The sequence below is a fragment of the Ornithorhynchus anatinus genome, chromosome 13 (assembly GCF_004115215.2).
Source record: "Ornithorhynchus anatinus isolate Pmale09 chromosome 13, mOrnAna1.pri.v4, whole genome shotgun sequence".
Taxonomy (NCBI): domain Eukaryota; kingdom Metazoa; phylum Chordata; class Mammalia; order Monotremata; family Ornithorhynchidae; genus Ornithorhynchus; species Ornithorhynchus anatinus.
Genome location: NC_041740.1, coordinates 29,081,685 through 29,091,167, shown reverse-complemented (window position 1 = coordinate 29,091,167; position 9,483 = coordinate 29,081,685). Strand labels below are relative to the sequence as shown.

The following is a 9,483-nucleotide window of genomic DNA, read 5'->3' as shown; positions in this document are numbered from 1 at the left end:
TGTCTGAATTCTTCATTACACATTTGCTGATATTCAGCCTCCTCCTCATCGGTCTACTAGCCTCAAGTGTCTCCTCTCCTGGATCATTAGGGTCCATCTTTGCAAATGAAAGATAACTAGATATTACATTTTGATAAGTGTTTATTTCAGAACTCTGCACCTAATAAGCAATTAGTACATGTTGCTGCTTCTGGTACTGCTGATATGAGTTAGGGTTAAGGATAGTATAGACAATAATTCTCTAAAGACATGCTTATGCTCATTGATACTTAGTAGCTCTAACTAGCATGTCACATATTAATCTGAAAAGGGCAGAAGAACAAAGGAAAGTGGGATTCAAAGGTCAGCTTGATTTGATAACAGAATTTGGTTTCTTTTGTGACAATCACACTTTAACTCTTTCCTCTCAGGATCGCAACTGGAGAGCTTCCAGTACTCCATCAGTCTCGACTACAGGAGGGAGAGTCAAGCAGAGGCATAACCATTCCATTCCTAGCTTCGGCAGTGGCTAGCAAGTGGAAGGCAATCTGCTACAAGTCAAAACTCACCTGTGCTGGGCAGCAGCGGCACAGGAGAGAGTCGAGGGTGGGGACTCAGAGTTACTGCACAAGCGGAGGCTATGGTAAGCTGCTTCCATATTTTTACTGAAAAAGCTATATGGATACACTACCAGAACCAGTGCAGATGGAGGTGGGGTGTTCTGGGAGAAATGTGTCCACGGCATTACTACGGATGGGACACGACTCAATAGCATAAAAGAACGACAACACTTTAACTCATTCATTTTTAAAATAATGCTTTTATGTAATTGGATCCATAGTATTGTATAATCCTTGATTTCCATAAAGTACGGAAACTGCCTAGAGGTAAGTAGAGTTTTCTAGTGGTAATGAAATTTCCTCTAGACTATAAGGTCCTGGTGAGCAGAAAACATGTCCACGAACTCTGTTATATCATAAACTCCTATATGCTTAGTACTGTGCTCGGCACAGAATAAGCACTTAGTAAATACCACTGATTGATTGATGCCTCATGGTCAGTGACACCCATTTGTCTAGTGGTTCTCACAGGAAGCCTTTGGGCATTTTCTTATAGAGAATGGAAAACTACTCAGTCTATTGGATTCTCCCAAGCACTTGGTACAGTGCTCTGCATAGTGTGTAAGTGCTCAATAAATAAAACTGACTGGAGTGATAAGAACACAATAGAAAGTGTTCTTATCCCGCCACTTCTCACCACAGGAGAGCAAACATCCTGGCTTGGTCCCTATCGCTATCAAATATCAGTTTAGAGCTCCCCAGTGCTGGTATTAGGCACCAACATTACTTGAGCTTACCACCTCTCTCAGGATCTTTTAGCTACATTTTATGGCCTGCTTAGAGTCACATGGAGGTCATTCTTTTAAGGCTCCAGGGGAAGTTTGTGTCAGAGAGTCAGTAGGAGGGAAAGGAAATGTTTTTTTCCACTCTTCTAGTTCTCTTTCAAAATGGCCCATGCTTAAATTCTCTGGGGAAATTATCTTTGATGTTGTAAAATGTTTTATAACATGTTCAGTTACACATATGGCAACAATTAGTCTCAGAGTAATTATGAATCAAGAACCGCAGCCCCACATGCTGACTGGATTTACATGTTTGCCTAACTCAGCCCAAGTCTCTTCTTTACATAAGCGAGGCACACCTAAGGGTCTTGCCAGAGCAGGCCAGAACAGAGAAAATCGTCTTTTGCCACTCCTCTCTTGCATCCTTCCTATGCTACGGACAAAACAACTCATGGAGGCACTTCAAAGGCTGTGTTAGGAAGTTGTGTGAGGGAGCAGTGACCATGAGCAGTCTTGCTACCAGTAATATTAATAATAATAATTGTGGCATTTGTTAAGCACTCACTTGGTATCATGCACTGTTCTAAGCGCTGGGGTAGATATAGGGTAATCAGGTTGGACATAGTCCCTGTCTCTCATGGGGCTCACAGTCTTAAACCCCATTTTACAGATGAGGTAACTGAGGCACAGAGAAGTTAAGTGACTTGCCCAAGTTCACACAGCAGACATATGGCAAAGCCAGGATTAGAACCCCCTCCTCTGACTCCCAAGCCAGTGCTCTTTCCACTAGACCATGCTGCTTCCCAACCACCCCTACTCTTTTCCTGGATTGCTCAATCAATCAATCAATACATCAGTGGCATTTTTTGGCACTTAATATATGCAGATCACTATACTAAGCGCTTAGGAGAGTACAATGCAATAGTGTTGGTAGATGTGATCCCTGCCCACAAGTCATTATGCCTTTGTGTCTTTAGTTGTGCTTGTCAGCTCAGTGGAAAGAGCACGGGCTTTGGAGTCAGGGCTCATGAGTTCGAATCCCAGCTCTGCCACTTGTCGGCTGTGTGACTGTGGGCAAGTCACTTAACTTCTCTGTGCCTCAGTTCCCTCATCTGTAAAATGGGGATTAAGACTGTGAGCCCCATGTGGGACAACCTGATTCCCCTATGTCTACCCCAGCGCTTAGAACAGTGCTCGGCACATAGTAAGCGCTTAACAAATACCAACATTATTATTATTATTAACTAAGCACAAGCCACCTCACTTGGAATTCAGAGAGAGATTGTGAGAAGCAATCCTCCCACCTCTTCCCTGTCCTGTCCTACTCCAAAACAAACAAAAACTTACACAGATGCAGACTTATTCAGGTTTTGGCTTTCTCATCATCATCGGTGGTATTTGCAGAGCACTTACTGTGTGCAAAGCACTGTACTAAGCCCTTGGGAGAATACAACAAAACAGAATTGGTAGACTCTTTCACTGCCCACAGTGAGCGTGGCTTAGTGGAAAAGGCAAGGGCTTAGGAATCAGAAGACATGGATTCTAATCCTGCTCTGCCACCTGTCTGCTGTGTGACCTTGGGTAAGTCACTTAACTTCTCTGTGCCTTGTTTACCTCATCTGTAAAATAGGGACTATTTTATCCTCATCTTCCCTCCCAAACCCGGTCCTCTCCCAGACTTCCCTATCACCGTGGATGGCATGACCATCCTTCTCGTCTCTCGGGCCCGCGATCTCGGTGTCATCCTTGACTCGTCTCTCTCGTTCACCCCACACATCCTATCCGTTACCAAGACCTGCCGGTTTCACCTTTACGATATCGCCAAGATCCGCCCTTTCCTCTCCACCCAAATGGCTACCTTACTATTACGGGCTCTCGTTATATCCCGGCTAGACTACTGTGTCAGCCTTCTCTCTGACCTCCCTTCCTCCTCTCTCGCCCCAATCCAGTCTATTCTTCACTCCGCTGCCCGGCTCATCTTCCTGCAGAAACGATCTGGGCATGTCACTCCCCTTCTTAAACAACTCCAGTGGTTGCCTATCGACCTCCGCTCCAAACAAAAACTCCTCACTCTAGGCTTCAAGGCTCTCCATCACCTTGCCCCTTCCTACCTCTCCTCCCTTCTCTCTTTCTACCGCCCACCCCGCACGCTCCGCTCCTCTGCCGCCCACCTCCTCGCCGTCCCTCGGTCTCGCCTATCCCGCCGTCGACCCCTGGGTCACGTCCTCCCGCGGTCCTGGAACGCCCTCCCTCCTCACCTCCGCCAAACTGATTCTCTTTCCCTCTTCAAAACCCTACTTAAAACTCACCTCCTCCAAGAGGCGTTCCCAGACTGAGCTCCTCTTCCCCCTCTACTCCCTCTACCATCCCCCCTTTACCTCTCCGCAGCTTAACCCTCTTTTTCCCCTTTTCCCTCTGCTCCTCCACCTCTCCCTTCCCATCCCCACAGCACTGTACTCGTCCGCTCAACTGTATATATTTTCGTTACCCTATTTATTTTGTTAATGAATTGTACATCGCCTTGATTCTATTTAGTTGCCATTGTTTTTACGAGATGTTCTTCCCCTCGACTCTATTTATTGCCATTGTTCTTGTCTGTCCATCTCCCCCGATTAGACTGTAAGCCCGTCAAACGGCAGGGACTGTATCTGTTGCCGACCTGTTTATCCCAAGCGCTTAGTACAGTGCTCTGCACATAGTAAGCGCTCAATAAATACTATTGAATGAATGAATGAAAGGGACTAAGACTGTGAGCCCCACGTGGAACAACCTGATTACCTTGAATCTACCCCAGTGCTTAGAACGGTGCTTGGCACATCGTAAGCGCTTAACATATACCAGCATTATAATTATTATTTCCTTCCTTTTCTCTGTCTCCCTTACTCCCGCTCTCTGTACTATGGATTGTCAGGGAGAGAGAACAAAATCAGCTTTGAGTTTTAAAAGTAGCTTTTTTACATCTCTCTTTTTCTCCTTTGGAGTTCCTCAGCTAGTACACATGAAAACAATAGTGTCTCTACTCCCCAAGGCCATCCACATATACAGGAAACCGAAATGTTCACAATGGGTTGTTCTTCAGCCAGCATTTACAGAATAAAGAAGGCTGTGGATTGCACTGCTGTTATGTGTGCACGGCCATAGACCTAGACACACTGAGTTCTGCCCTAGGCCTTAGTCGAACGTAATTATATTTATCTGCTGTACTGATACATAAAGCTTCAAATGTTATCTAAAAATCCATATTCATTGGTAAAAACAACTAGATGGTTGTGTTTCCATCCCCTAGACCTTTATTTTATATTTTGCTTTTTCAATAGCTAAAAGACAGAAGGATTTAAGAATTTCCTGATAACCATTTTAAGTCCACCAAAGAAATACTGGTGTGTGGGTTTTTTTTGTTTTTTTCTTAAGGAATGAAAGCTCTTCTTGTCCAATTAGTTTAAAAGTCCTTTGTCCCCCTTATTTTGGGCTTCCATTCATTTTAACGTCTGCTCTCTGCTCAGTTTGTTCATCTTTTTTCTTCTTCATCATCATTATCCTCCTCATGTTTTCACCCTTTCCTTTGACCTTCCCCCTTTACTATCTACCACCTCTCTCTTTCAATTTCTACTCACTTCCCTTAGTACATAGTCCATCTCCTTTCTGGGTCTACTTAAAAAAGGCCCACTTTTTACTTGACACAAGCCTCGATATAGAGGTGACATTGGGTACCTCAGACTAGGGAGATGTAGACCTCAGCCCTTGACTCAAAACCAGAGGCAATATAGCCTCTAAAATCGTAAGATGCGATGTTGGGTGCGAGGATGAAGAAAGTTGCACAGGTGAAGATGGTTAGAATGTTGGGGTATTTGAGGGAACAAATAGAGATTTTTGGAAGCAAAGTCATATAATGAATGATTGCTGATCCTCCTGAACCTGAACTCTGAGCAATTACCCCATCCCACAAGGAAATGTAACACATTTTCCTTTAACCTTTGTCAACCTCACTCTCACTTTTCATTTTCCCCATCTTCCCCTCTTTCGGCTCATTGCCTTTTCAAGCCCTTCCTTCTGTTCCCATCTCTTTGTATTGCTTTGAAGTATATTAAAGAGCCTGAACAACTGACGAAAGAAAGAAAAAAAATAGAAGCTCAAAAGAAGGGGTGGGGAAGGGGCGGAGGGCGCGGGAGGCTGGGTTTTAAAAGTGAGAGAAAGGCAAAAACAGTTGGGCTGGTCCTTGGCCTGCACAATGACAAACCGAAGGCACTTTTTCTATTTGGAATCAAAGCCCACTCAGAGCAGAGTAAGTCCCGGGTTTATTATGCAACCAACTCTAACTTCATAAAAATCATCCTTCTAAATAGCACCTCTTCAAACCCTTGAGAGAAAGCAATTAAATCATAAACTTGGGGACAGGCCTGGGACTACCCTTCTGAATATGAAAGGCCAACCAGATAGTTGCATATGCAATTTGGTTTGTGCATTTATTAATTCATTGTGAATTTATCCATTCATCCATATGAATTTAAAAGCCGTTTATTTTACAAACATTATTTCAAGCCGTAATACTATGACTCACAATACGGTACACTAAAAAAATGTATTCAGATATATTTGTTAGTGACAACAGGAGATAAAACATCATTAAATTGTCCTGGAGCTCCGTGTCTCTGGAATTAAAAGACGGTGTTCTGTCCAGAACGGAAGGGAGGCAGTATAGAAGAAATGAGTAATATCCATCCCCAAACAAGGTTTTAAATTAAGTCCTTTTTTTTTAGCTTGATCAATTTCCTTTTTGCAAATTGTATACTGGGGGAGAAACTCAGATACCTTAGGAATGTCTCACTAATGGCTTTATTTTAACACATTTTTAAGGAAATCACCAGAACCAATGTGATTAAATATGGCCTGTTATTCTCAGAAAGACTACATATATTTACAAATATATTATAGTATTTATTGGGAGCTTACTGTGTGCCAGGCTCTGGTCTAAGCTTATCAGGTTGGACAAAATCTCTGCCCCCTGTAGAGCTCCCAGTCTTAATCCCTATTTTAAAGATGAGGTAACTGAGGCATAGAGCCTAATAATAACTTATTAGTGTGTTATTATTAGCTTAGTGTGTGCCAGACACGGTACTAAGCGCTGGGTTGGATACAACTCAACTGTATATATCTTCATCATCCTATTTATTTTGTTTAATGAGATGTACATCACCCTGATTCTATTTATTTATTTGCCATTGTTTTTATGAGATGTTCTTCCCCTTGACTCTATTTATTGCCATTGTTCTTGTCTGCCTGTCTGCCTGTCTCCCCCGATTAGACTGTAAGCCTGTCAAAGGGCAGGGGCTGTCTCTATCTGTTGCCAATTTGTGCATTCCAAGCACTTAATACAGTGCTCTGCACATAGTAAGCGCTCAATAAATGCTATTGAATGAATGAATAAAAGAATACAAGCAAATCGGGTTGGTGACAGTCCCTGTCCCACCTGGGGCTCACAATCTTAATCCCCATTTTATAAATGAGAGAACTGAGGCAAGGAGAAGTGAAGTGACTTGCTGAAGGTCACCCAGCAGACAAGTGGCGGAGATGGGATTAGAACCCAGGTCCTTCTGTCTCCGAGGTCCATGCTCTATCCACTAGACCATGCTACTTTCCACTCTCTTCAGACCTAATAACAATAGAAAGATGGTGATCTAAATGTCATTTATCTGGTGAGAACAAAAAAACAGAGTCAGATCCTGGGGGGGGAGAGAAAGGTTATATAATCAAATAGTTGAACGTCTAAATTAGCCCCAGCCCTATCTGTTTGGATAATTGACCTTCTGTTTCTTAAAAGACCTTAGTAAGCTTCAGAAATCTAAACTTGGAAAGTTGGTTGCAGCATTATTTACATGATGTGTTTAGATTATATTTTATGGCTGATCTGAGTAGCAGATACTGGGTTAATATTGGCCTGTTTTACCAGAACGAAGGATATACATTCCACTAATTCTTTCAAGTCACACCAGGCCATTTAGTTAATAACTTCTTTCAAGAAAATAAGCAATGAACAAAAGTTATAGCTGGTTCCAATTCTCTCTTCATTTGTACAGTTGTACCAAGTGTACCTGTGGGTTATTCTTTATCTGGTTTCCAGCTGTTTCAACAGCTACTGAACCTATATTTTCAAATCCTTTATCAAAAATAGGACACGAACATAAGTCTTATTTTATTGACTTCATAATAAGTCCTATTAGTTTGCCTTGTAGATTCCCTGGGCTTACCTGAAAGCCATCCCTATGTTCCTCGCCATCCCTACTGGTTTTCCCTAGCGTGGATTGGGATCTGGTGGTCCAGAATGGAGAGTGGCTGTCCCGCCCTTTAATCCATCCGCTATTCCTCCAATCAAAACCGTGTATTTGAGGTCTCAAAGGAGAGTCGTTTTGGTTGCTAATGCTTCTCCTGCTGCTGCCCCATGGATTGGCAGACTCAGAGGAGAACTGTTTTGGCTGTTGGTGCTGTACCAGCTGCCACGGCCCCCTCCTGTAATAGTCTGGATGGCCTTTGGCCCGGTGACTCCCTGTTTCCTTGAGGCAAGGGGCAGTTAATATATTAAGATTTCTACTAGCGATGGGCAGTTTTTTAGCCATAAGGGGGAGGTGGAAGGGCCTGGGATTCAAAGGACCTGAGTTCTAATCCCAGATCCTCTGTCTGCCTATTGCATGACCTGGGCCAAGTCACTTAATCCCTCTATGCCTCAGTTGCCTCATCTATAACATGAGGATTAAGGATTAAGCCCCGTGTGGGACATGACTGTGCCTAACCTATCTTGTATCTATCACAGCACTTAATAAAGTCAAGAAAAAAAAATAAAGAGGGTTCCCACGATGAAGACGGTTATGAGGGAAGAATGCCTTCTCACTGTTCCTTGAAACAGCCATTGGTACCACTGTTGGAGCTAGATCACTACATCACAGTAAGCTCTTTGAGGGCAGGGACCAAATATGTTATTTCTGTGGCACATTCTCAGTGGCTTAGTGTGGTCAATAATACTGGACATGATGGCTGGACCATTGCTCTGTATGATGTTATCTCTTATTTTCTTAATCATAGAATCAGAGGGCTGGAAAATTCCCAGGGAGATGATCTGGTCCAACCCCAAGCCTGTAGGCATGTGAATGTGTTTGTTTTCCAGAGTAGATGGTTTCTGATATTTAATGACCTCCACAATGGAGGGTGGATGTCCTGCCCTTAAATCCATCCCCTACTCCTCTCATCAAAACCATGGATTTGAGGACTCAGAGGAGAGCCAACCAGCACTACTCAACCTCCAATAAAAATCTAATCAGTATTTTATCACCCTGTGGGTTCAGAAATTCATCTTTCCATCAAACCCAAATATACTTTCAAAATTGATACTGTTTCCTCTTTTTCGACATTCCCTGGAAATCAAGAACATTTAGATGACGGTAGATGAAGCCTTCCATTTTCTCTCCTAAGCTAAACCACCCCAATTTCTTTCATCTTTTTCTATAGGAATATTCCCTTCCTTAAATCAATCAATGGTATTTTTTGGGCAGTTACTGTGTGCTGAGCATGGCACTAACCACTGGAAGACAGTCACTTTTCCTTGGATGCTCTTCTGTTTGTAAAATGCAGTGACTAACACTGGACATAATTCTCTAATAACTGTCTGGCTTAGGCAAAATACAAAGGAAGAATGATTTCCTAGGGCTAGCAAGCTATTATCTTGCTAAACTATCCCAGTACTATGTTTGGTGCTGCTTATGTGACAGTGGCAAAAAAGAAACTAAATTTCTGATCAACCATATCTAATGTGCCCTCACTGTGTGCCGAACACTGTACTGAGCACTTGGGACAGTGCGTCATAAAGTTGCAGGACTCGTTCCATGCTCACAACAATTTAGTCTGTCATGAGAGACTTTTTCTGTTGCCCCTAGAACTAGGCAGCTTCTCCCCATCTGTATTTAGGTTTATCTTTACGTTTACTTTCTGTATCTGTGTATATTAGTTTGCAGTTATCTCTTTTGAATTACACGTTAATTTTACAGGACTTGGTTTCCAATTTGCCCAGGCCACTTGGAATTTTATTTCTCTCGACCCAAAACTTAGCAACCTATGGGAATTTGACAGCATCTGTGTATTTTAGGAGTATATCTGTGATTCCTTTAACCAGGTCG

General features: G+C 42.8%; 1 non-coding gene across 1 annotated transcript; it reads left to right on the top strand.

The window, feature by feature from the left end:
• The first annotated feature begins 400 nt into the window (after positions 1 to 400).
• Positions 401 to 538, top strand: LOC114816326. The gene has a single exon (XR_003764089.1). It is a non-coding gene; the product is annotated as a small nucleolar RNA SNORA7 (small nucleolar RNA).
• Positions 539 to 9,483: the final 8,945 nt, after the last annotated feature.